A 27,369-nucleotide genomic window follows, 5' to 3' on the forward strand; every position below is an offset into this window, starting at 1 on the left:
ACTTCTAAATGCAATTGGGCACACTTCTAAATGCAACTTTTCTCAGAGGGACTATTGGGCACAACTTCTAAATGCAATTGGGTACACTTCTAAGTGCAATTGGGCACACTTCTAAATGCAACTTTTCTCAGAGGGACTATTGGGCACAACTTCTGAATGCAATTGGGTACACCTTTCACATGCAGAGGACAGAGTTTCTGAGTGCAACTATAATGAATTTACTACGGTGGAGATGCTTCGTTAGATGAGTGGTAGGGTAGTATGGCCTGAAGTAGTTGCTTCTGGCCCCGCCCTTGCCACACTTACTTGGAGTTGGCTTCTTGCTTCTCCTGCGGATACCTGCAGATACGATCTGGAGTCGTCCCTGAAGGAGTCGTCCTTTGCCTCGGGTCCTTAGCCGCAGGGCTGCCAGGCAGAGGGCTGCCTTGGGAGGACCAGCAAAGAAATGGGGAGCTTCTCGTCTGCACCAATGGGGGTTAAGGAGGAAGCGGTCTGGCCAATCAGAGGAGGCGGGAGGAGATACAAACACGGAAGGGAAACGGTCTGGGGGGAGAGAGGGCTGAACGGGGTGGGCAGGGGACACCAGGAAATAGGCCCAAGAGGCCTAAATTTGGGGCTAGGTCTTTGATTTACCTGCCGAGCTGCTCCGATGGAAATGGGGCTCGACCTCAGGAGCAGGTTGCTACACCGCGCGAGGCAGAGTCCTAAGGACCAATCAGATGGGGGGTGGGCGGTCCAGGAGGCGGGAGGGCGGCAAGACCAGGAAGCAGGTGCGGGGAGGGAGCAGAGAGCGTGGGAAGGGGGGTAGGGGCCTGGGGGCTCACAAAACTCTCTTTACAGCAAACTGGGGCTAGATCTTTGATTTACCTGCCGAGCTGCTCCGATGGAAATGGGGCTCGACCTCAGGAGCGGGTTGCTACACCTCGTGAGGCAGAGGCCTAAGGACCAATCAGATGGGGGTTGGGCGGTCCAGGAGGCGGGAGGGCGGCAAGACCAGGAAGCGGGTGCGGGGAGGGAGCTGAGAGCGTGGGAAGGGGGGTAGGGGCCTGGAGGCTCACAATACTCTCTTTACAGCAAACTGGGGCTAGAACTTTGATTTACCTGCTGAGCTGCTCCGATGGAAATGGGGCTCGACCGCAGGAGCGAGTTGCTACACCGCGCGAGGCAGAGGCCTAAGGACCAATCAGATGGGGGGTGGGCGGTCCGGGAGGCGGGAGGGCGGCGAGACCAGGAAGCGGGTGCGGGGAGGGAGCGGAGAGCGTGGGATGGGGGTAGGAGCCTGGGTGCTCACAATACTCTCTTTTCAGCAAATTGGGGCTAGATCTTTGATTTACCTGCCGAGCTGCTCCGATGGAAAGTGATGGTTGTGGTGCTGTTGTTGTAGTCTTCCGCTTGTGTCACTAGCAAACAAATTCTTCTTTTGTGTTTATTACTGCCAAACTGTTGTCCTATTTCTGTGTCAGTGGCCCATCCAGGTTTTGGTTTTGAAAATCTGTTAAATCTATTTTGGTGCCACTGGTGTTTTTTCCAGTTTTGGAAGGAGCCACAGGGCCTCACTGGACACCTAATTGTAAAGGGTTAGCATTTTTAACAACAATAATTTCGATAGATCCATTATAATTCCATTCTGCCACAGTAAATGTAACCCAAGACTGTTTCCCAAAAGCACAATGAGGCTGAAAATCAGAGAACTGCACTGCTTCTTTTAAGTGTGTGGCAGATGGCTCAGTGTCGGGAGAAGCAAAGACCAATGGAGATTGTTTCAAGTTTAAGTGACGAAGGTGCCAGAAAAATGTATCATTTGTATTTATGATTTCTACCTATTACTCACTACAACGACAAGTGTGTACCCAAGAGACAGTACTCAACACTGTCTCTCTGCACAAGTAAGCCAAGAGCTACTAACTGAACCAGCCCCCTAGACCTTAACACAATGTACTATGACGCAGACATCTAGTGAAATGGGTGAAGAGGTGACATGATATGTCCCCGTTGACAAAGGTCGAAGACCTGCTGAGCAGCAGTATTTTGAAGAAACTGCATGTGATATTGCAGATACTACTGTTTGCAAGAACCGGTGCACAATAACTATGACTTGTGTTACGTGGAGCTTACGTAGAAATATTAGCACAGGACATATCTTCTTCTAGAATTATAGGAAGAAGAAAACTGCTTTCGTAACTTGGTAACTTCTGTGAACTGGGGTTCCAGAGTAAGATCGACATCAATATAGATTCCTAGATTATTCACTATTGAAACAAGAGTGTGGTATGAGCCCAAAGTCAGGGAACAGATTTGAGATATCCATGGAGTCACCACAGCAGCCACAACCAACGTTCCGGCATCTGATTTAAACGTGTTATTACCATCTAAGAATCTATGGCCAAATGCAATTGTAAAATGCATCCAGTGTAATTCCAGCAGAGAATGCTTTCTTAACAAAATGCAGGGAGCCATTGGCATAAACCATTTAAGATTGAATGGCGAATCAGTGAATTATTTGCCTCAATGTAACTCAGAGGTATGTATTCATTAGCATGAGTGACAGAGCTGGCCCATTTGATATGCTGCACTTTGAAGGGAGACTTGATTGGTGGCACTGGCACTATGTCTTTCAGCAAAATTACCAGAATCAGTTCATTGTATGGTGGTGTGCCCCCATATGATCAAGCTGTCTCAAAACAAAAGAATGTCCTGATCCGTGGTGATGAAGGCCACTGAAAGACCTAATAAGCGTAGGGCTCTAGCAAAACCAGAATCAACCTCAATCCTTAGATCATCCAGCAGCACCAACATCCCCTCCGCAGACTCAGACCACCAACAGGGGAACTGTTATCCTGCATCAGTTTTAAAATGTATGCTGCTCCCCAGAATCTTGTGGCTGGGTCACAACTCGACAGCTAGTTTGAACGATAATTGGCTAGTTTATCTGAATATGCTTCTGGCTTTCTTAAAAGTGACATGACAATAGCTGTTTTCAGGGTAGGTGGGATTGCACCCAATGGTAGAGATGTATTTATTTCATGCCATAGGTAGTTTATACTGGAGGTGCAGTCATTAGTTTTTAAAATCCTAGAGCTGTGTAATTTTAGGACTGTCTTCTGACGGTGAAGATTAACTGCTGAGCACTTCACACCAGGACCTCGATCTGACTTGATAATCCTGTACTAAAAAAATGTGAGTACCCAGACGCCCACAATCAGAGTGAAAGCAGGAAGAGAGTAGAAGTCCAAGAAGCTGAGGAACCATTAACCCCCTCCCCCATCTCCACCTGCTGCAGATAGCCAAGGGAAATGGATCTTACAACTGTAAGTCAGTTCCACATTAAGTTAGTGATATGTGCACCTTATCAGAGATTTTGGAAGTCAAAGCCAACATGACCCAAAATAGCAATATATCACAGTGATGAAACTTCTGGCTGCAAGGATTAAGCGCTTTGGCGTAAAGCGCTTAATAAATCAATAAATAAAAATACAAATAAATACAAAAACACATGTTGTATCGTGAGCAGGAATTGAACAAGAGCATTAAGGCCTACAACAAGATCAAGGCTTAAAACAAATGCAAGATGGACGCAAAATCTAAGACTATGGGTGTGCTTGAAGGGAAAGAATGGGTGAATGTCACCAATGAGACCATATATGTATTTATGGAGGAACCACATAACTTATTCAAGACACTTCTCAAAACCAAGCTATACATTGAAAAAGCCTGCAGAATATGCAAAGCCTGGGAAGATGACAACAACCCCCAAAAGATCTACAGTTACGTTTTATGAGATTTCCAGTGAAGGGGAAAGTACTCCAAGTAGCTATAAGACTGAAGTCCTTCCACTGAAAAGACTGCTTGCTGGCCATATATCATGATTTACCCTAGGAAGAAGCTATGAAAAGGAGGTTTTTCGTGGAGGTGTGCAGTATAGCTAGTATACTGGGTCTCAAAGTTTAATCCATGAGAATGGTCACACCTGAGAATTTGATCACAAAGACTAAAGGTCTTTGGGCCTCACTATAAGTCGGCCGGTATCCCTGCGCTAAATCCACTGAGTGGAATTAGCGTTACCGCTGGGACCTGCAGCGCTATCAGCGCCACATCACAACATGGCCTGAACACGTGCATCATTCCGGTGGTAACTCTTATACCGCTTGGCGGTGCTCATAGCACCGACGGAAATAGCACCATCGCATGGAACGGTAAGCATGATGGTGGCCATCTTTAAAAACTGAATCCAACCTGAATCACCCACTTCCTGCACCCATCTGAACCTGAAAGTCACTGGCAACAAGTCTCAGCCAGAAAACCAGCTCTGTATGCCCAAATATTGTGAGGCAGAGCTGGTAGTCCTCACAGATGAGGTCCTAGGACACTGCAATGAGCTGTTTGGGAGCAGGCAGTGCAAATCCTCAGGCCAGTGTAAAACCACCACCTGGCTGGCTATAAACCAGAAGGAAAGTGCGATAGGCAGTGTCCCCTCATGATGCAGAGGACTCTGCAAAAGGGTGGAACGACCTACGGGTCAGGTTGCAGGGACTCCTCTCCCAACACCAGCAGGCGGCCATGGCAACAGGAGGCGGTGCCACCGAGACCCTATTCCTCACACCATGGGAGGAGAAGTGTAGCAGTGTCCTTGCCATGGGGGGTATTGAGTGAATCGGTGGAGCGGAGGTGGGTACCAGCAGCAAGGAGGCCGGAGGTGAGTCATCCCACCCAATCCACACAGCAAATGACCATGCATAAATGTCAACCTAGCACACAATGATGTAGTAGACAGGGACACATGCCAGCAGCCCCAGCAGCTGGGCTGGCCAATTGGGGGAAAGTGATGGGTTGCCATATCAGCCACCGTCCACAGCAGCCTGGGGGTAGGGCACCAAGTGCACCCCTGGGCGGTTTTGCTGTGTGAAGCTGTGGCAAGCGACCAATCCAAGTGCAATGCACCCCACACTCCTACTGGTGCACTCTGTGCCATAAGGATTGTGGTGTGAGTAACCATGACGCTGCACAGTGGTCACGTCTACATGTTCCGGGCCCAGTTGGCCTGCCACATGCTGACATGTCAGACGAGCCTCATGGATGTACACGACTCCCAGCACCTACATGGGTGCAGCAAGCCAAACACATAACAAGCCAGCATACCGCTGCTGGCTGCACAGCAGCGTCCCATAGAGCCATGGCAGTGGCATAGACGAAGCCACCATACCCACTCCCACAAGTCGTGCATCACTAGGGGAGGGGATATGGGGGAATGAGGGCATGAAGATATTTGACCATCCCATGTGCAGCTATCACTAAGGTTGGGCCTGTATGCCAGCACTTGACCATGAGAGCATGCCACATTATGGGTGACCCTGTAGGACCGCATGAATGCATGGAATACCCAGTCAGCTGCCCCTTCATGGACATCCCGCCTTTACTGCACATAGGTCAAAGGCCACCTGGCCATAGGTCACACACACGGCTGCAACCATTCCCACAATGCTGTGGCCACATGCAATGACCCCAGAACAACCATGCCCTTCTGGCCAAACGAGTGGGGTGTACATTAGCATTTGTGACTTGCATGCCAACCCACGTGAATGCACCATACCTGACAGCATTTAATTTTTCCCCTACAGGAAATCAGGCAGCTCTGAAAGAATCCAAGCAGGATGAGTGGGCAGGTCTGTCGGGAACTGGCACCTCCAGGCCCTCAAGGTCCACTGCCACCCCTGAAGGGGGGCCACATGCAACACCAAAGCGCAGGTCCCACCATGCCACACCTGGACCCAGCAAGGCCAAGCCTGCTGGTGGCAGCGCAGGCCATGCACCAACCCTACGTGCCACCAGAACTTCCTCAACACCCACTGCACCCAGACAGCAAGCAGCAGTGGCTGACTCTGAGGACACATCTGCTGGCAGGGGTTCCGATTGCACCCAGGAGGAATCCAGCCAAGTGCCACAGGGTGCTGTAGGGACACACAGCCCTAAGAGAATTCCTCACCACCAGCGTGCCCAGACACGCAAGCCTGATCCCATCATATAACTCTCTGTTCTCCAAACCTGACCCTCTGCGGAGGCCCCAACTCATTCACCACCCACAACCAAGCCACTCCATGCGCCAGAGGCTTGATAACATGGAGAGGTGGCAACTGGATATGGAGGCCATTGCCAACACACACTCACTACACCACATGACTGTATGCAGGGAGCCACCCGCAGGATCATAAGGTCAATGGAGCCAAACTGGGCACAGGCGGCTGCAAGTACTGCTGCACTGATGGTCTATGGCCAGCGAGTCAGGAAGTGATTGAGGGGATATCAGCATTTGCAGAGTCCATGCAATAGAGCCTCGAACTTGCACTGCAGCACATCTGGGGGCCAGTGTCCATACCCTCAAGTTCAGCCACACACACTGAGGGGTCACAGCCCAGCACACCAAGGTGCATTTGGGTCCAAAGTCACTAGGGGCAGCTGTTAAGATGGATTTCCAAACTCTGACCTGTTGGGCAGAGGTTCACAAGGCCAGCTTAGTTTCTTGGAACAGGGTAACCTTCTGGACAAGCCAGACCACTCAAGGTAGAATTGGCCGCGGTCAAGACAAGGTCTGAGGAGGGGTGGGGGTGATTGAAAGTCCACAATGAGCACACACAGTAAACGACACCACAAATTACTCTCAGTCAGGTGTATATATAAAAATACATATACATTTATTAAAGGCCTTTAAAGTGAAACACAAGATGAAACCACAGTAATTATTAACAATCTAACACAACCAAATACTAGCGAACATATATACAGTAACTATTGTCCTAAAGTAATATTAAATAAGTAGAGATCCACAACCTGTAACAAAAGGGGGGTCAGACAGTGCAAATTTATTTTAGGCAGTTCTTCAGCAACCCAAACCCTAACTAATAGGAGGTACAAACTCTCCTTAGTGTGGAGCTTTTGCCTCAAAAGTACATTCAGCGTGGCAGCACTTTATTGTGTGTTAAAGTACAAAGCAGACCTTCTTCAAGGGGCTGTAGTGTCACAGGAAGGGGGGGCGTATGGCGGTGAAGAATAAAGTTCCATTATTCAGGGAGGACCTCAACAAGAGGGCAGAGCGATTTCCAGGAATTGGGAATAGGATGGTAGCACAGGCTACCCTAACAAAAGAGAGTGGCCCTTGGTGGACACTTGTGCGTAAAAGTCTATGGATGCGCCAGGGGCCACCGGTAAGTGTTGCAAGTACCCACCAAACCTCAACGCAGTCAGACCAAACTTTGTCAGTCAAGTCCAGTTCACTCGCAGGTTCGAGTCCCACAGTTGTGCGTCCCTCTGGCTTTCAGGGGCCTGCGTTCCGGACCCGCAGTCCGTGGTGGGACAGTGGCCTTTTCTCTGCTTCTGGCGAAGGGATTGGGCCAGTTCAACTGCAGGTCGTTTTAGGGCACAGGAGGGCACAGCAGCAAGGCACACACGAAGCTCGTCACCATAGCGGGCCGACACAGGTACCACATAGGCTCGGGTTTAGGTTCAGGCAGACTCTCCTAATTCCAGACCTAGGAATGCTAGGTATATGAAACTAGGCGGTAGAGTGCCTTCTACCAGGAGCTTACGGTTCAAGTCGAAACTTGAGACGGCTGCGGTTCCAAGTTAAGGTCTTGTACAAGCTGGTCAGTTCACTGGGCAGTCCAGGAACACTTCCGAAGAGGCTTGTTTACAGGTTAAGCAGGAGGTGCCGAGAGTATTTAGTCCCACTGCTCCAACGGGTCAAAGCACCCTGCTGGCCTTCTATGATCAATGAGAAACATGGGCTCTGATGGGACAACAGAACGGTCAGGGTGTCAAACCTTCCAGCAGGTCATCAGTGGTTCCACGGATCTGCTTCTTCGGTTCAGGATACTGTTAAACGAATCTTCACGGGATCGTGGTTTACCTCTTTTTCCTGTAGACCGTGGAGTTGAGGTTGCCAGTCTGTCGAAGTCTTGATAGCCGATGAAAGAGTAACGCGAGGAATTAGCCCAATCCCCTCCTGACGGTATATGACAGGATGGCACTGAACCAACTCCCAACGCCACGGGTGGCACTTCTCAGGATTAGCGTGACGTCGGGACAGTGTTTCCAGTGGCTGAGAAGGCTTGATGAGATCACCGAAGAAAACGGAGAGGAACTCAGGAACTTCCAAGGCAGTAAGGCACAGGTACCGGCAGGGCACAAGACAGGCAAAGGAAGGCAAACTGCAAGAAGAAGCAGTACTGACAGGGGTCCCCACTACTACTAGGAACCCAGACGAAACCTCCTCCACCCTGAACCAGGGACTGGCTAGTAACGAAGATAAGGGAAGAAAGGGTAGGAGGACCAGTAAGAAGGAGTAAAGAGTAGAGGCAGGACTGAGCAGGAAAGGTAGACCTGGAAACTGGAGGACTGAAAACCTAGCACCAGGGCTCCAGCAGCGCATACACAGTAACAACCGCGTTGAGACGCGTTGTCCCTGTGTATGCGATGCCTATTTATGGTCCGGGGTCAAAACGAGGCTTGGAACGCATGTTCCGATGCTGCGCATGCGCGGGACGTCGAATACTGACGATCCGCGCATGCGCAGATCCTCGCAAGATGGCGGCGTCCACGGCGCCCATCCGAACCGCGGGTCGGCGTGAAGAGAGTCGCCACCGCGGGTACAACCTCCATGAAGGAGGAGACTGCGGTGGCCGTGGACCAGGGACCCAGGTAAGTGGCGCCGACGCCCGCGAGCGAGCGCGCGGCGTGACACCATACCCCCTCCCGGACAACCCCGGAGCACCGGGTTTCCAAGGAAAGCGGAGATAGAAATCCCGAACCAGGCGCGGTGCATGCACGAAGGAGCGCGGTTCCCAAGTGCGGTCACAAGCTGGATAACCCTTCCAGCTGACCAGGAACTGCAGAACACCGCGCCAAATTCGTGAATCACAAATCTCCTGCACCTCAAATTCAGGGACCCCCCGAACCAATAGCGGAGCAGGACGGGAACAGGTACGACCCATAACATCGGGCACATAGGGCTTTAAAAGGGAAACATGAAAGACAGGATGGATCCTCCAAGAGCGAGGCAAAGACAAACGAAAGGCAACAGAGGAAATACGCTCAGAGACGCGGAAGGGACCAAAAAAGCGGGGGGCTAGTTTCACAGGTAAGTTGCGTACTGGTAGATTCTTGGAGGATAGCCAAACCATGTCCCCAACATGAAGGACCGGCTCCGGGCTCCGTCTCTTGTCAGCCTGCTCCTTCATATGTGCTTGTGCCGCTGCCAAGGTACCGGCCGCCAGACGATGTTGATCGCGGATCAGGGACACCAGGGCATCTGCGGAAGGAACGGTGCTGGAATACGTTGGATGAACAGGCAGCAGGCGAGGATGAAGACCAGTAGAGCAATAAAAGGGGCTGAGTCCAGTAGCGGAATGAACAGCGTTGTTGTAAGCTGCTTCCGCGGTGTCCAACCATTCCGACCAGTTGTCTTGGGTAGCATTGGCATAACAACGTAGGTATTGCTCAAGGGTCTGATTGGTACGTTCTGTCTGTCCATTAGTCTGCGGATGATAGCCGGAACTCAGGGCTCGCTGAATGTCCAAATGTCGACACAGTTGACCCCAAAAGGAAGAGATGTATTGAGACCCCCGGTCTGACAAGATCTTCTCCGGAAGACCATGAAGGCGATACACTTCATGTAGAAAACATCGTGCCATCTGAGATGCAGTGGGTAGTTTAGGAAAGGGCAAGAAATGAGCCGTCTTGGTGAAACAATCCACCACCACCATTATACAGGTAAATCCACCGGACAAGGGCAGGTCAACGATGAAATCCGTGGCGATGGTATGCCAAGGGTACGGAGGCGTAGGCGTGGGTTTCAGAAGGCCAATAGGCCTTTTGCGAGGAATCTTGGTCTGGGCACATACAGGACAGGAGTCCACGTATTGCTTTACCAGTGTAGCCCATCCAGGCCACCAGTACTGTCGTGCAACCAGTTCTTGTGTTGTGCGGACTCCACGGTGACCGCAAACGACGGAATCATGGCAATTCTGTAGAATGATTTTCTGGAGTTCCAATGTGGGAACGTACAGACGATCCTTGAAGAACAACAAGCCGTCACGTTCCTTAATGTCGGCACGTTGTAGTATCTGTGTTCTTGTGGGATCCGTACGTGTGGCCTCAACAAACTGTTGGAGCCGGGGAGTCAGCATCAATAGAAAATGTTTGGATGCAATCAAAGGTTCCGGTTCCTTGACACCTTCAACGTTGTTTTCCAAAGAACGAGACAAGGCATCAGCCTTCGTGTTCTGGGAACAAGGAATGTACGTGACAGTGAAATCAAACTGTGAAAAGAAAAAGGCCCAACGAGCATGACGGGAAGTTCTGCATTGCAAAGAGCGCAGGAACTGTAGATTGCGGTGATCAGTGCGAACCACCACCGAGTACCTCCCACCCAGCAAGTGATGTCTCCATTCCTCGAAGGCAGCTTTTATTGCCAGTAGTTCCTTTTCTATCACTGCATAGTTTCTCTCGCTCACTGACAATTTCCTTGAGTAGTATGCTACCGGGTGTTCTGTTCCTGTGACTGCATCTTGCTGTAGTAAGACCGCACCGATTGCGTAGTCAGAAGCGTCTGTCTCAACCAAAAATGGTTTTTCTTCATCTGGATGTCTAAGAACAGGAGCCGACATGAAAGATTTCTTTAATTCCAGGAATGCCTCCTCGGCCCGCGTGTCCCAGATAAACGGCACCTTGGTACTGGTCAGGCGAGTTAGACTGTTGGCCAGTTTAGAAAAGCGTGGGATGAAACGCCGATAAAAGTTGGCAAAGCCCAAGAACCTTTGAAGCGACTTCACGCCATGTGGTGGTTTCCATTCTTGTATAGCTTGCAGTTTTGCGGGATCCATCTGTACTCCTGTGTTGCTGATCACATAACCCAGGAACTCCATGCTTTCCTTATGAAATTGACATTTTTCGATTTTGGCATACAGGCCGTTGTGTATTAACCTCTGGAGGACTTCCTGAACATGCACTACGTGTGCAGTACGAGAGTCAGAAAAAACCAATATGTCGTCAAGGTAAACCCAGACAGAAATCCCAATAAGGTCAGAAAAGACATGGTCCATGAACCGTTGAAAGACTGCCGGGGCATTGCAGAGTCCAAACGGCATCACCCTGTATTCGAAGTGACCAATAGGCGTTTTGAAGGCCGTCTTCCACTCATCTCCGTTCTTGATCCGCACCAAGTGATAGGCCCCTCTCAGATCCAGTTTGGTGAAGACCTGTGCTGATTTCAGAGATTCGATGATGTCCCGGATGAGTGGTAACGGGTACCTGTCTTTCCTCGTGATTTCGTTTAATTGACGGTAGTCGATACAAGGGCGCAAAGTGCCCTCTTTCTTCTTGACGAAGAATAACGGGAATCCCGCAGGGGATTTGGAGGGTATAATGTAGCCTTTGTTCAGGCAATCCGTAATGTACTCCTGTAGGATGCCTTTCTCGAGTTGAGTCAACGAATAAATCTTGCCGTGGGGAATGGTCGCACCAGGCAGAATGTCAATGGAACAATCAAAGTACCGATGAGGTGGTAATGGTATGTCTTCAGGCTTGGAGAACGCCTTGTGGTAGTCAGCATATTCATGAGGTACCGATTGAGTGGCACATAGACGAGTAGACACGTCAGCAGGATTGAGGGACTCCATAACTGCAGGAAAGGTTTCATGGATTACGCAATCACTAGGGCAACGTGTCGAAGTAAACATCAAAGAGCGAGCGGTCCAGTCGACCTGGGGATTGTGATACAACAACCATGGTAACCCCAGAACCACCGGAAAAGAGGGGGATTTGATGACGTCCAAGGAGATACGTTCGAGATGCCCTTCTACAGAGAGCCACAAGGGATCAGAGTGTTGGCAAACAGGACCTGAAGACAAAGTAGAACCATCGATCACCTCGACCACTGTAGGTCGTTCCTTGTTATGTAAACGGATCCCCTTGGCAATCGCAAATGAGGCATCGATGTAGTTGCCGGATGCTCCGCAATCTAAAAGGGCCCAGGTCTGCACACATTTTCCAAGCCAGGCAACACCGATTTTCAGGACCAACAAAGGTACTGAGTTCATGGGAGGAAGGACGGAATCAGAAGGGCGGCCCGTTGCTGCCTTCGCCTCAAACAACGGGCCTGTTAGTTTTCCTGTTTCTTCAGCGGGCGCAGCGGACAGGTGCCCAAAAAGTGGTCAGAACCACCACAATACAGGCACAAATTCTTCTGTCGTCTTCTTTTCTTTTCGGTCTCGGACAACGGACCACGGACGGCACCCAACTGCATGGGTTCTGGACCTACTTCAGTAGAAACAGCTGGTCCGGGGTTCTGTGCAAGAGGAATCGGTTGATACCTGGCAGACCTGCGGCGTTCACTCCGTCGTTCGGTCAACCTGTGGTCTATGCGTAAGACTTGTTCCACCAAAGCAGGCAATGTTTCTGGCTCCGGAATGTGCAGTAATTCGTCCTTGTACTCCTCTCGTAATCCCCGACGAAACAAGGTTTTTTGCGTAATTTCAGGCCATTGTGAATCAGTTGCTAATTGTCGAAACCGACTGATGTAGCGGATTATGTCATCTGACCCTTGCTTGATCTCCATTAATTGATTCTGAGCCATGGCTGCCAAATTGGGTGGTTTAAAGACGTCCAAAAAGGCTTTCTCAAAGGCAGTGAAATCACCCAACAGAGGACTGTTAGTAGAGACTAGAGGTGCTGCCCAGGCGAGTGCATTGCCGGTCAGATTGCCAAGGATGTACCCGATCTTGGCCTTGTCTTGAGCAAAATGAGTCGATCTGAACTGGAAATGGATCCGACAATGAGTACAGAACTCAGCCACTCGACGCGGATCACCATCATACTTCATCGGAGTCGTGTAAGCCATGGAGTTCTCTGGCGGTGTGACAGGTTGTGCGGGACTAGCCAAACACCGATCCAATGCCTGTCTGAGGGTGTTGTTCTCCTGGCGGAGAGTGGTCATTTCAAGACGCATGGCACGCATTTCTTCACGTAGTTCCTGTATGTCGTCCATGTCGGAACTGGGGTTAAGGCGTCTCAATCTGTTAAACGAATCTTCACGGGATCGTGGTTTACCTCTTTTTCCTGTAGACCGTGGAGTTGAGGTTGCCAGTCTGTCGAAGTCTTGATAGCCGATGAAAGAGTAACGCGAGGAATTAGCCCAATCCCCTCCTGACGGTATATGACAGGATGGCACTGAACCAACTCCCAACGCCACGGGTGGCACTTCTCAGGATTAGCGTGACGTCGGGACAGTGTTTCCAGTGGCTGAGAAGGCTTGATGAGATCACCGAAGAAAACGGAGAGGAACTCAGGAACTTCCAAGGCAGTAAGGCACAGGTACCGGCAGGGCACAAGACAGGCAAAGGAAGGCAAACTGCAAGAAGAAGCAGTACTGACAGGGGTCCCCACTACTACTAGGAACCCAGACGAAACCTCCTCCACCCTGAACCAGGGACTGGCTAGTAACGAAGATAAGGGAAGAAAGGGTAGGAGGACCAGTAAGAAGGAGTAAAGAGTAGAGGCAGGACTGAGCAGGAAAGGTAGACCTGGAAACTGGAGGACTGAAAACCTAGCACCAGGGCTCCAGCAGCGCATACACAGTAACAACCGCGTTGAGACGCGTTGTCCCTGTGTATGCGATGCCTATTTATGGTCCGGGGTCAAAACGAGGCTTGGAACGCATGTTCCGATGCTGCGCATGCGCGGGACGTCGAATACTGACGATCCGCGCATGCGCAGATCCTCGCAAGATGGCGGCGTCCACGGCGCCCATCCGAACCGCGGGTCGGCGTGAAGAGAGTCGCCACCGCGGGTACAGCCTCCATGAAGGAGGAGACTGCGGTGGCCGTGGACCAGGGACCCAGGTAAGTGGCGCCGACGCCCGCGAGCGAGCGCGCGGCGTGACAGATACTTGGCTCCTTCACTACGTTTGGTGAGAACTCAGAAGATCGACCTGGAATGAGTGTAGGGTGCCTTCTCTTATCCAAAGTTTGCTTTGCGCCAAAACGAAGGGGATCCAATGGGAGATCTGCTCACATTCAACCATCCCAGATGTGGACCAATCATAGACCACGGTGGTCCCAGTCATCACAGCACCCAGGATGTGTATTGCTACTAGACAGTACAGCCTACATCCTGGGCGCACACACACAAGGTATGCAGAAGCCCGTGAAAGTTTCAGTTTGTGCAGGTCCCTGCATGGCCAAATAATGAATGTCCTGGGTCTGCTCGAATTGGGGAAGGCATAGGGACAAAATGGCCGAAGGACAAAACAAAGGACTTTGTGGCAGGGCCATTTTAGGCACTGGCCACTGTCCTGCGCCAAACGTGGTTTGGACCATTGAAAAGTGTCAAACATACTTTAAAAATAACAGCTGCCACCAGCTCCGCACTGGGCACACTTGTACATTCACCAAAAATCCTTCCAGGGAGTCTAGGGCCTTAAAAATGAAAAAGAGACCCCAGTGCGCTGTACTGGAAAGTACATTGTGCCCTGATACAAAGTTACTAAGAAATGTTAGCAAAGTGAAAGACTAAGGGAAACAAAGTCTCCCAGTACTGACAGGGCATGTCAGTTTACCCTTAACAAGATGAAGGCTGGGCTCCACTGGTAAAAGTCAGACTAGGATGTGGTCAGACAAATGCAAAAGTTTGGGGGGTTCACAACTGGAGGGAAAAGTACACATAAATGGAAATCTTTCCTAACAGCAGCCCTGAGGGAGAAGAGGCCACGTAAGTGACAGTGACACACTTGTTGCCCACAGTGGGCATGTTGGGGTGTTGACGGGGATAGCAGGGATATTCTGTTGGGATGGGGGAGGGGGAATAGTGTGTTGGGGTGGTGGAGTTGGGCGAGGGGGGATAGTTAGTGCACTTGGAAACATTAAAATAGTTCAACTTCAGCAATGCAAGGCCATTCCTCATTGTGTCATTTGTTTGTTTATTCAGTGGTGCATGGAATGCGCAATGTGAATGTCTTAGAAACAATTATCAATCAGTCCCTGGCAAGCCAGTCGGCCATCCCTGGTGATGTCTCTGGCAATGCGTGCAGATGCCTCTGCCACAGGCACTGCGTCATCATCCTCTGGGGGTGGCATGCCCACATTAGCGGGAAGTGGAACATTACTCTGTAGGCAGATATTGTGCAGCATAGCACACACAAGCATGATTTTACCCAATTCTTCAGGTGCATACATTAGGGCACCTCCAGTACGGTTCCAGGCAGTGAAGACTGGTCTTCAGGAGTCCAATGGTACACTCTATACACACACAGGTTCTGCTGTGAGCGTGGTTGTAGGCAAAATACTGTGGTGTATATGGATCACGCACAGGTGTCATGAGCCAGGGCAGCTGCAGGTATCCAGAATCACCTGCATGGAGAGAGGCACAGCCATGAGTCTCTGTGTATTGTGTAGGGTGGCCTTTCATGCCATCAGGCGTAACAGGTGTCTTTTCAATGTTTGTGCATGTTCTATCACTCGCATCATGCATTTTATTTTCTTAACATGCACCCTGTTCCCTTGTAGCTGATGTTGCATCATGTGTCTGTCGTTGCCATGTCAAGCTGACATGGTGGGTTTCTTGTGCCGGTGTATTGCTCTCGTGCATGTTGCCTGATGGGTTTATTATCGGCCCCCCAAAGGCTCTCGGGGCAGCAGGTCTGCATTGCAAGCTGAGTGTACATCGGAACTTAACTGTGGTACTGGCAGGGTTAATATTGTGTGATGTGATGTGACACTTTGTGTGACATTGATTTAGGATAATACATGTTGCATTGTGGTACCTGTAGTCATATGTGTGTTTGGAGTTGCTATTGTTTGTGTGCATCAGCTTATCCATCCAGCTATGTCCAACATGTGCATGTTCTGTGGGCTGTACTGTGACATTGGTGTGGGGGGGTAGGCAGGTCCAACTTGTACATTCACTTGTCATGGCAGGCTTTGTGTTGTTTTGCACATGCCCCACCATGTGGTCAGATGCATCACAGTGCCTGTGTGCTGACAGTTTAACTCACCCACTATCCACGTCCATTTTCCTCTGTGTTTCTCCATGTATCCAGGTAGTGTACTCTTCTGTAGGACCATGGCATCGTGGTACGAACCAGGGTAGCGGGCACAACAGTGGGTGATGTACATGTTGGGATCACAGGTCACCTGCATGTTCAATGAGTGGTAGTGCTTCCTCTTGCATTACACTGCTTTGTGGGTTTGGAGGGCCACCAATGCCACATGGGTACAGTCCAAGGCTGCGATGACATTTGGCATTTGTACAATGGCATGCAACTGTGCCTTCATGGCATGCACCTGTGCTGGGGTGGTGGGCAGTGGCGTGAGAGGAGAGCATCTAGCACCTGGACTAACACTGCACTTAATGTTGGCTCTGCCATGCCGTGCATCATGGCCACAGAGCACTGGTAGGTGCCGATTACTAGGAATTGGAGGATGGACACTAGCTTTAGTAGTGGGGGCACACCTGTCGAGATGTTGATTCTGCTCTCTGTCACCCTGGATTGCGGTGAGTAGCTCACTTGTGGTCTCCCTGTTGAGGCGGGACAGGTGACCGACTGTCAGTGAGGGTTTCAGGTGAGGGCCTCACCCTGGGTATTGGTGCACACCTTTCTTGGCCTCTCGTTCTCCCCTGTGCACCCTTTGCCCTGGGCTGGTTGTCCTGCCTTTGTGCTTCCAGGCGCAGCATGAGCAGCTGCATGTCCCATCTCGCAATGGCTAGCGGCAGCATGCTGTTGGAAACTGTGTTTGGGGTAGGCGTGTGCCTTATGTAGCCCTCTTGAGTGGATTTGTATGCATTTACATCCACCTGGAGGCTGGGGCTAGTTGTGCTGTGTTTTCAGTGATATTAGCAGTACTGCCGGGGTGGGACTTGTGATGCAGCAGTGATTGTGCTTCTTGGAATCGGCGCAAATTCTGCTGGCTTTAATTGCGCTGGATGTTTTACAGTCAGCGGTATTTGCGACGGCACATGATCCGCCGGAGTGGTATTTGCGGTGGAAAAACCATTCAAGCCACTTTTAAGACTTACCGCCGGGGTCGTGATGAGGCCCTTTGTGTGCAATTGTTATATTCTAGCTGCCCTCTTGGAAATAAATATGAAAACAAAGAGCTTGAGTAGCTTTCCATTTAGCGCTAGTTCATATTCCCTCCGCCCTCTATCCCAACCACCCTTAATGTACACATAGGGTCAGGGGGTTAAGCACATGTTCACTTAAGTTTTATATATGTGTTCTGAATTAGGTAAATTAGATAACTCGGGGGCTGTCTATCTTGATATCTTGGAGGGAGGTTTTAGGCATGGAATAGGTGAACATTGGGGCACCTTGGAAACGGGTGCCTCCCCCTTCTGCGTGTAGCAGTTATGAGGAATGGAGCCGTATATCTGTTGCTCAATAGGGTGCCAGTGGGTGCATGTGTATCTCATTTCACGAGCTGCCAATCAACGTTGGTGCTTGCTGGTCTTGTTACATTCCTACTAGAGTAGTTTCCAGCACCTAAGAAAAAAGGCCCTGCATGCGCATTGCTGAACCCTTGTGAATTTAGATTAGCCTTGTTTTCTGGTGGGTGATCATCAGATAAATGGTGGGTATATGAAGACCTCCAGTCAGCCCTGAGCCAAAGATGTTTATCTGGCAGAACCGAGACCGCAGGCACAAGAATCAGGAAGGAAAGAGGCTTTAACAGTGGTCTGGAGGGATTCCCAGAGCTATGGCTGTGGTTATAATTCATTCAAAACCTTCCAGCCATCACCCTGCAGTTTTGCTTAATGTATCCCTAGTGGAACAAATATGCACAGATGTGGGTCCCAAGAAACCAAAGCTATTGCTCACTGATGATGCCTAGGCTGGCTTGTCTCATGCAGAATGATTGTGACCTAGCAGTGCAAACTGGGCTGCCCCTTTTGCATATGGTATTTCCCCTTCTGTGATGGCCTGATAGGCTGACAAGCAAATGTCTGCAGTGGTGCCCAGAGCTGTGCAATTGGTTATGATTATTTCAAAACATTTCAGCCATCAACGTTTAGTTCTGCTTGCATCGCCCTGAGTGGATCAGGAATACCCAGACATTGGTCCCAAGCCTGCTGGGCCTAGGCAACGAATCTACACCTGACTGATGAGGCCAAAGGACGCCAAAACATAGGAGTTGCTTGAGGATGTGACCTAGCATTTTGGGCTGCATTGCCCAGTTTTGGCTGAAACAAATCCTGAATTTTATCTGTTTTTTCATCTTCTGTAATGGCTTGCCAGGTTAAAAAAACATGGCCCGGTAAGTTGCACATAGCTATGCCCTTGGTTATAATCAATTCCAAAACCTTCCACCCAGCACACTTCAATTTTGCTAGAGCATATATAAACGTATATAGAATAAATGCAAATGTGGGAGACAAGGGAATGGCATCACAATATTTACAGATGGTTTGAGCTGGAATGGTAAAGGCTGTAAATGACTGGAGCAGAAAGGAGCAAAACAGTAGCAAAGCTGTAGCAGATAATACTGGAAACTGCAAGATAGACAATGTGACATAATTAATGATTTAGAGATGGAGCATAATAGGCAAACCACCGTTCATTAAATGATTGTTTGCTCCTTTACTGCAACCCGTATTGAGACTTGTGAGTGAGCATTTACTCTAACAGAGTTACCCAGCCTCACCATGTGAAATGAAGGGTGATACATACATACAAAGAGTATTCTCTGTGCATGTATCAAAACAATAGTCCACCAGAACTGTGCATTTATATTAAGCGCTTAGCTCCAAAATGAACATTTTCGAAGTTTTATAACAAATGGAAAATGCTATTCAAAAGTGACAATATGTTATGAAAAAAGCCTCATTTTGGCACTAGCTCAAATGTACTAAATTTTCTTCTGCCAAATAATGTGATGATTACTGTTAACTATATAGGTAAGTATAAACTGGTGATTTAATTCGATGCTCATTTTCTACTTTCGACATAGAAAACGTACTGGGGGTTACACCTTGGTGGTATTTAACATGTTGAATTTGGTGGGGATTTCCTTGAAAGTGGCTAATGAACCCACACATGCTGTTCTCCTAAATAATGAAACAGGTGGTTATCAAAAGGCACATTTTTATTTTGTTTACTTAGAAAGACATTCTAAGACACTTTGAAGCTAGTCAAATGACAATAAAAGACGGCCAGAATAAAGTTACCATGTTTGTATGTGGGAATCGCCACTTTCCTGCTGTTGGTGTCTGATAGGAGCATCAATATTCACCACAGACTTCCCCCTCCTTCTGTCTATCCAATTCATAGCCCATAGACTCCCTACCAGCAGCCAATTGGCTTACTCAGTCACAATTTCCAACTCTTTTGATACAAACGATTTAAGAACGCTTTTTACTTCTGATGACATATATTCATCTTTTTATTTTAAAATATTAAACTTTTTTATGTTAATCTCGAGGATTTTGATCATACGCACCTTAAGCCTAGACGTCCCCTACTCTTCCGCCCACAATCTGAAGCCTAGGCATCTCCAGCTGTACAGTGCCTCAGACTTGGATGCTGTATTATTGTTGTTTAAAAGCCTAGACCTTCCCCTAGTTATCAAGGAGTCTTGAAACCAGCCAGCCGAACTACTTCCTGAGACTGTCTGCAACACGGCCCTCTAGCCATCCAGGTCCCAATTGAAGCATTAAGCACTGTGTGCCAATTATCTACCATCAACTGCGGTGTAACCAAGTCCCACCATTCAGCCACCAATACCCCTGAGAACCCACCCCCACCTACCTTAACAGAGTCCCAGATCACCCGACAGCCGAACGCCTTCCACTCCCCAAAACCTTAGACAGTGCACCTATAGGAAACCCACCCAACCCATTGATAGGAAGGACAGACAATACCTGAGAGCATCCAAGCATACCAAGAGTAGAGTAAACACCTCTCCTAGCACAATATGGCAGAGAGGACTGCACCCGGAACCAAAATGCCCCAATGCAGAAATGGACGCTGAGAAAGACAGCAAGACCATGCAACAATGGACATGGATACACAAAACCGACTGCCCCCAGCACAGGCGGCCTCAAATGCAGAAAACACCCCTCTTAACGTTATCACCAGAACAAACTACATAAGGGAAAAATCCTTAAATCTTACACCATACCTCGTGACAACCACAGAGCCTCGATATCTCAATGACACCAAAATCCTGAGACATGCAAAGAATCCCCCCAAAAAAGATGGGAGCACCCAATACGAGAGTGGGATGAATCCAACCCCCTTACGCCATATATCACAAGAACAGGAGGGTACCATCAATACCCACAACATATCAGACAAGACGACGAAGCCCTGGTCACCAACAACCCAACCATCAACCTAACAGACCGATTCAATGAAGAAGAAGTCATTGCTGATCTTCAACCAATCGGCACCACTGGAGAAGCACCACGATTAAACAGTCATGCTATCAATCCAGTGGACCTCATCAATGAAGAAGCAGCACTCGGCGTTCTTCATCCAATCAACATCAATACAAAAGCACCACGACTGAATGACTACAAACAAAAACGAGGAACAACCACTAAACAAAACCATACAAAAAAATTCCACTGTAACTTAATCAATGCAAGGTCAATGTCCAAAGATTTACGGAAATATATACAACCTCCTATCTGACGGAGGCATCGACATTCTATTTGTAACTGAAACATTGGTAGACGACAACTAAAAGATCACCCTCAACAACTGCCTGCCTGAATTCTTAAAATTCATCCAAGCAAACCGAAAAACCAAAAGAGGGGCACGGGGGACCTGGCAATCATCCACGAGGAAGACCTGGCTATCAAATTGGAAGACCCTTTAAACATTGATAAATGTGAATCCTAAATACTACACCTATCAGTAAACCCCAAAACAAACCATAAATTCATACTGACATAAAGACCACCAACCTACGATGCAACCTTTGTAGACGCCTTCACAGAAGCAATCACCATCCCAGCCATTAAGCACGATCATCTGATAATCCTCAGAGATTTCAACATCTGGTTCGATGACGAAACCACAACCACACAAAAAAATCTTTAACCAGCCAACTAGCAGCAAAGAATCTACAACAGCTAGTCAAAGGAGCAACCCACTCGGCAGGGCATACACTTGATGCAATCTTCGCCAATAAAGAACTCATTAACACGGCACCCCCAAATCAAATACTATGGAGCAACCACCTCATCATTCCATTCATAATCACAGTGACCACTCCAGTAAACAAGCAACAAGACAAACCACCGATCATCATGAAAAGAAACTGGAGAACCATCAAAAACTCCAACCTAGCTGAACTTCTGGAACTCAGCAAACCACAAGCAACAACTAAGGAAGAAGCTGACCTGCACAAAAAAGTAGCCCTACTCCACACCTGGACCGTAACAACCATAGATGGAATCACCTAAGAAAAACCTTTCACTCCTTCAAGTAAAAGAACAATGGCAAAATGGTTCACCCCACTACTCAGCGCCATGAAAAGAAACAAACAAAAACTAGAGCTAGAATGGAGGACCAAAAAAAACACTGCAAATAAACTGGAATTTCTGCAACATATCCGCTCATACAAAAAGGACATGCAAAAAGCAAAGAGGAAACACTATGACAACTGAATCTTCAAAGCACCAAACATCCAAAAAGAACTCTACAAAATCATAAATGAAATAAAGAATCCACCGGGCTGCAACAACACGCCAATACCATCAACAAAACTATGCAATGACCTAGCAGACCACTTCAAAAACAAAATCCTCACCATCCAACAAACCATACAATGTAGACCACACGATCATACTACAGACCCTGCCATTCTTGACGAAGTACATCCAAACAAACTACGCTGTTTCCCTGAAATATCAGTGGAGACTTTCGTCAAAATGGTCAATCAAAGCAACAAATCAGGCTACCCTGAGGACCACTGCCCCTCAGACACATACAAATCAATTCTCAAGCAAGGAACTCCAATGGAACACCACAGGAATGTCCTCAACCTTTCCATTTCAACAGGTAAAGTGCCACACTCCTTCAAATCATTGTGCATTAGGCCGGTACGCAAAGATACAGCAGGAAACGTAGAGGACCTCTCCAACTAGAGACCCATCTCCAACATCACATGCATAGCCAAACTGCTCGAAACGCACATGTATAAAACAATCCAAGAATTCCTAGAAGAGCACTGCCTATTAGACCAGGCACAAGTTGGCTTTAGACCAATGAGAGGAACAGAATTAGCTCTCGTCTCAATATGGGACGACCTAAAAGCAAATGCAGACACAGACAAGGGTAATGCCTTGATACTTTTAGACCTATCCGCAGCATTCAACTCAGTCAACCACGACATCCTCATAAAGAGATTAGAAGGACTTGGAATAACAGACACCGCCCTACTATGGATCAAATCCTTCCTAGCAAATTGAATGTATGGATGAAACCTTTCAAATCTAACCCAAGAGATTCCACATGCGGAGTACCACAAGGATCATCAAAAGACACGGCCTCACCTGTTACAACTACGCTGACGACACACAAATAATCTTCAAAATACAAGACACCCAAGAAGGAAACACAACCCTAGAGAACTGCCTTCGTGATGTATTCAACTGGATGAACTCAAACTACCTCAAAATTAACCAAGGCAAAACAGAGATAATGATTGTCACAAAAAACGGAGCAGACAACAACTACATCCCTTGGCCAAGAACTAGGTACAACCCCAGTGCCATCGTCGATTGTAAAAACCTGGGGGTACTGATGGACAACAAACTCACTCTAGAGCCACATGTAAATGCTCTACTCAAGAAATGCTTCTTTCTCCTGCGAGCGGCAAACAGGATCCTATCATTCCTGTCATTCGCCAACAAAACACTTACCATCACGCTCTCGTCATGTCCAGAGTAGACTACACCAATAGCCTATACTTGGGTATGCCTGAACAACTCCTAAAAAAACTACAGCACATACAAAATGTGGCAGCTAGACTGCTTCTCAAAATACTGCGGAAAGAACACATCACACCTGCGCTAAAAACACTACATTGGCTACCAATAAAACAACAAATCAAATTCAAATCAATGTGCATCATGAACAGAGCAATACACAACCAAGGCGCAGAATTCCTGAGAAAGAAATTACGCCTACATCAGCCAAGAAGAACGCTGAGATCAAGCAAAGACATCCGCCTGGAACCGAAACCCTACAAAAAAACTCGGATCCTCTTTCTCTCACCAGGCACCGAAAACCTGGAACGACTTACCAAAGAATATATGGAACACAATAAACCACCTACTTATTCAGGAAACTGCTCAAATCCTGGCTCTTCTCTGCATAATTAGAAGACCGCACACAGGGACACACACACAGCTAAAACAACAATGAATGAAAACACTGATCCAGTTTCCCACCAAGCAATGGAATACAAACTGAATCTAAGGAAGAGACTCCATGAGACACCAAAGCACATGAGAGATAGCCATGAGAGGAAGACACTAAAGGCCGAATACATAGGTAGACCAAGACAGAAGCACTTGGACGATTCATCATCAGCATCCTGGCCCCGTGCCACTTCCAAGCTCCCACAGACCGATTTCACTTAGACAGCAATGGAATAGGGGCTACCTAAGACCAGCTCCCACACCTAGCCCCCAGCTCCAATACCCAAGGAGGAGAATAGACACACCAATCACATTATACTAAGCTCATTATAATACAGCAGGGAGTGCGCCTCGCGCTAGTACCCACAACAGGCGGAGGGTCTAGGAAGGATAGTTGCTACTAACCCCACCCATAGTAATACAAATGAAATCAAGCAAGATGTGCCACAACCAGGATTCTCACCACTAACCTTACCTTCAAATCTCTGCATTCCTAACTCACCCAAAAACTCACACAACCAAATTTCACCCAGCAAACTGCACAAACTTTACCACAACGCAGCAACAACAAACCAACAACACATAAACAGCACACCAACAGCACACAAGGTCTCGCCCTGGTCTAATACCTACACCAAGGCTTAGCGCACAGTGTATACCGAACTGAAGCTGCCAACAGCACACCACCTCTTTCACTCTCCTACTCCCTCTCTTCCCGACTAACCCAACCCGCCCACCTTCTTGTTTACAGATCCGCCAGAGCGCCTGGGGACCATCTCCGTTGGTGACGGTGCGCGATATAAATACCTTTAACATTTAACATTTAACAACCTTTTATGTAAAAAACGTTTTTGTAAAAAAACATATATCACTTGTCATATTTTAAAGTGCAATGCGTGCAAATGTGCAATGAAGAGGTTAGTTAAAGTGCCACATACGGTTGTGCAAATAGACAAAAATAGAATTCAAAACAATGTTCAACGATTCTATGAACATTGAATTCAGGGAGTACAGAGGTTTTTATCGAACATAATCCTTTTCTATATTCTCAAAACAGTGAGGTGTTGTCCCGAAGAACAAGTTGGTCCATGTCGTTTCGATTTTCACCAGACTCCCACTATCCTATCTGCTTGTTATAACAGCCATTAAATCCCTGTTGGAGTCTGGCTATACACTATCCCTTGCTTTTCTGTTGCAGGGTGTGGAAATGATGTGATGTCCACACTCAGCGTTTCAGCCTTTTCTTCGGGTATAGGTGTATCATACAAAACGTTCAGCTTTATCAGTTGAAACAGAGGTAAACGGAAGGATATTTACATGGGATTAAAAAACAGCCTTATTCATGGTCCGTGGGTGTAATAAGATCTGTGTTGGACCATTCCTAGTAATTTACTCTTGACAATTGTGTCATATATATTATGCCCAGGCTCTGGGAAAGAGGCTTAGTGTGTGTTTTGTGGCAATCTACAAACGTCTGTTGCATTCCTTTTCTTTACAAGTCACTTGAATAACATCAGTCCAGAGCTGGAATTTGTTTTCGCTAATAACCTTGTAATGAATGAAGCATTGCTGGTACATTGAGGGATAACACAGTGTGAAAGCTTGTGTTTGTGAGCTACTGAAAGCGGTTTTAAGGTTTCTTTGTAGCATTGACCATTTGAGGGTGAGAAATGAGAAAATGTTCCTGCAGATGTTTTTGTTTTTACAAACTTGCACGAGAAGAGACAGGCTGCCTTGAAAGCCAGGACGGATTTTACTGCTAGAAGATTATTTTGAAAATAAGTGTGAAGCAGCCATGCCAATGCACCAGCCTCTTGCAAATTGCATGGTTGGGTACAGGTGGCGCTTTATGCGGTAGTATGTTAGCATTTTTTGCACAAGCCTTTTTAACCTGTGGTCCAGAGTTAGAGGGTGCTTACGATTTGCAGGGCCTGTGCAGCATCCCTCCCACCCAAAAGGCTGCTTGGACATGGTGGGGAAGTATAATTGAATGCTCATATGTAATGCACTGTTTCTGTTATGTATTCTTGTATATTCTTCGCTCTCATAATAAATGTTGTAACAATGACTGTGGGTGTCTTTTCAGAATATTGTGACGTGGAAACAAATAGGATTGCAGCAACTTTTAAACAAGGGAATTCCACCATTTGCCACTGAAATAACCATTGTAGACATAGATTAGTTACTTTCTTGCTAGACGGATGACTGATCCTTGTTATCTACAAAGGAACCAATATAGACATGGCCCACAGTGAGTGCATTTTAGCTAGCAACTGGTTTGTGAAATAATGAGAACAAAACGCTCTATTGTTTTTCAGTTAGCATTGAGAAACTGATTTATCTTTTCAGATATATAAGGCCATGTCAGCAATGTGTGTACACTTTGAATAGGTACAAGGATTACTTTGGTAAATATCATTTTTGTACAGATTCAAGCAAGGGTTATTACTCTAGAAACAATTTGATTTCTTCCATAATACACAAACTGGAGAAGCAGAAGTCACCTTACTGAAAGCAGCCCATTCATACAAGTCAAATGTCACTAATTTTAAAGTGGTCAAGTCTTTGCAAATCATATTTATTAAGTATTATAGTTATTTCAACAAGACTCTCCTTTTGATGTCACTACTTCTGGGGTGTGTTCAGGGGGAAGGATGAAGGTTGGCCATTCTTTGACAAAGAGGGGGTTGAAATTTGATGTTAACACCCACCCACTACAGTTTTCACACTCCTTGCAAAGCAGCATGTAGAAGAGAACATTTCAAATCGGCCACAGTACCCACTCCAGATAATGGATTTATAGGAAATGCACTACATTACAACCCTTCAGAAGGGTAGTGGTGTGGGTTTACATGAACTAATGCCCTATTGGAATGTAGACAATGAGCCAAGAAAACAGTAAGGAATACAAACACATACCAGAGAAAAAGGAGCAGATCCGGAATGGGAAGCAGGAGCAATCTGTGAAGGCCCAATCCAGATCGAAATAAGAGCAGAGGGGGTACATTGCCTACAAGGGTAACCATATTGCCTCTAAGTGGATATGGTCCTGGTGCCCAGCTGATTATCCTGCTCATGTTCCAGAAAAGGGGCAAGATTTACCTGAAGGATTTACCCTCTTTAGTTATGTACTGCTCTCCTTTGTCCACTTACAGACTTCAGAAAGTAAGTAAACTGAGACCTTTAAAGAACTTTTATATAGAATCCAAAATATATTGAAGGGAATATAGTTTTACCTCTGGTGATCTAGGCCTCTTGCCCCAAAGAAAAGAACTTTCCCCAAATCAAAGATTCCAGCGATCCTTATTATTATCAGTGGGCTTTCCTATTTATTCATTCAGCCTGTCTGACTTGGCTTAGAGAAAGGTCCATCAAAGATTGAATATAAAATGTAGCTAATCCCACTTTCAAAAAAAGAACATTTCCTTTTGTGTATAGGAAGCGGTTTTCTAAAACAGCCTTTTCATGAATATTTTACATTTGCACATCTGTTGAGTACAAAGAATTCCCATTTTACTTCAGACACTGTTCTTTCCTGAAAGATTGCAAGGATAACAAGTTTGTGTATATTTTCAAAATATGTATTTCATTTATTTGTATTTAGTTCATTAAAAGAACTTTTACAAAATTAATAAATATGCAAATTCATATTATTATTTGACAAAACAACACATAACAATTATACACTAAAGTTAATACAGAAGGGCTTCATACATATAAATAAATATTAATACATCATCCATATTCTGTAATGGAGCAAATATAACAACTTCCACATTATTTCACTACTCTTAAAATTTCTCTCACATCATATAAACAATTAAAACAGCTAAAACATTTTCCTTCGATAATGTAGATGCCTAGGTATTCCCCAACTGTGCCCATGTTTTATATATTGCACTGTCGGCTATTAGGGTTATCGATATGTATTTTCAAGATACTTTTTTACCCAGCACC

The 27,369-nt window shown here is 47.2% G+C and overlaps 1 protein-coding gene across 1 annotated transcript in view; it reads right to left on the minus strand.

The window, feature by feature from the left end:
- Positions 1 to 27,369, minus strand: part of PVALB (parvalbumin) — a 503,057-nt gene that overhangs the window by 102,949 nt on the left and 372,739 nt on the right. The gene's annotated exons all lie outside the window — the stretch shown is intronic.

Source organism: Ambystoma mexicanum, chromosome 3q (genome assembly GCF_040938575.1).
Source record: "Ambystoma mexicanum isolate Mex_15411 chromosome 3q, UKY_AmexF1_1, whole genome shotgun sequence".
NCBI lineage: Eukaryota > Metazoa > Chordata > Amphibia > Caudata > Ambystomatidae > Ambystoma > Ambystoma mexicanum.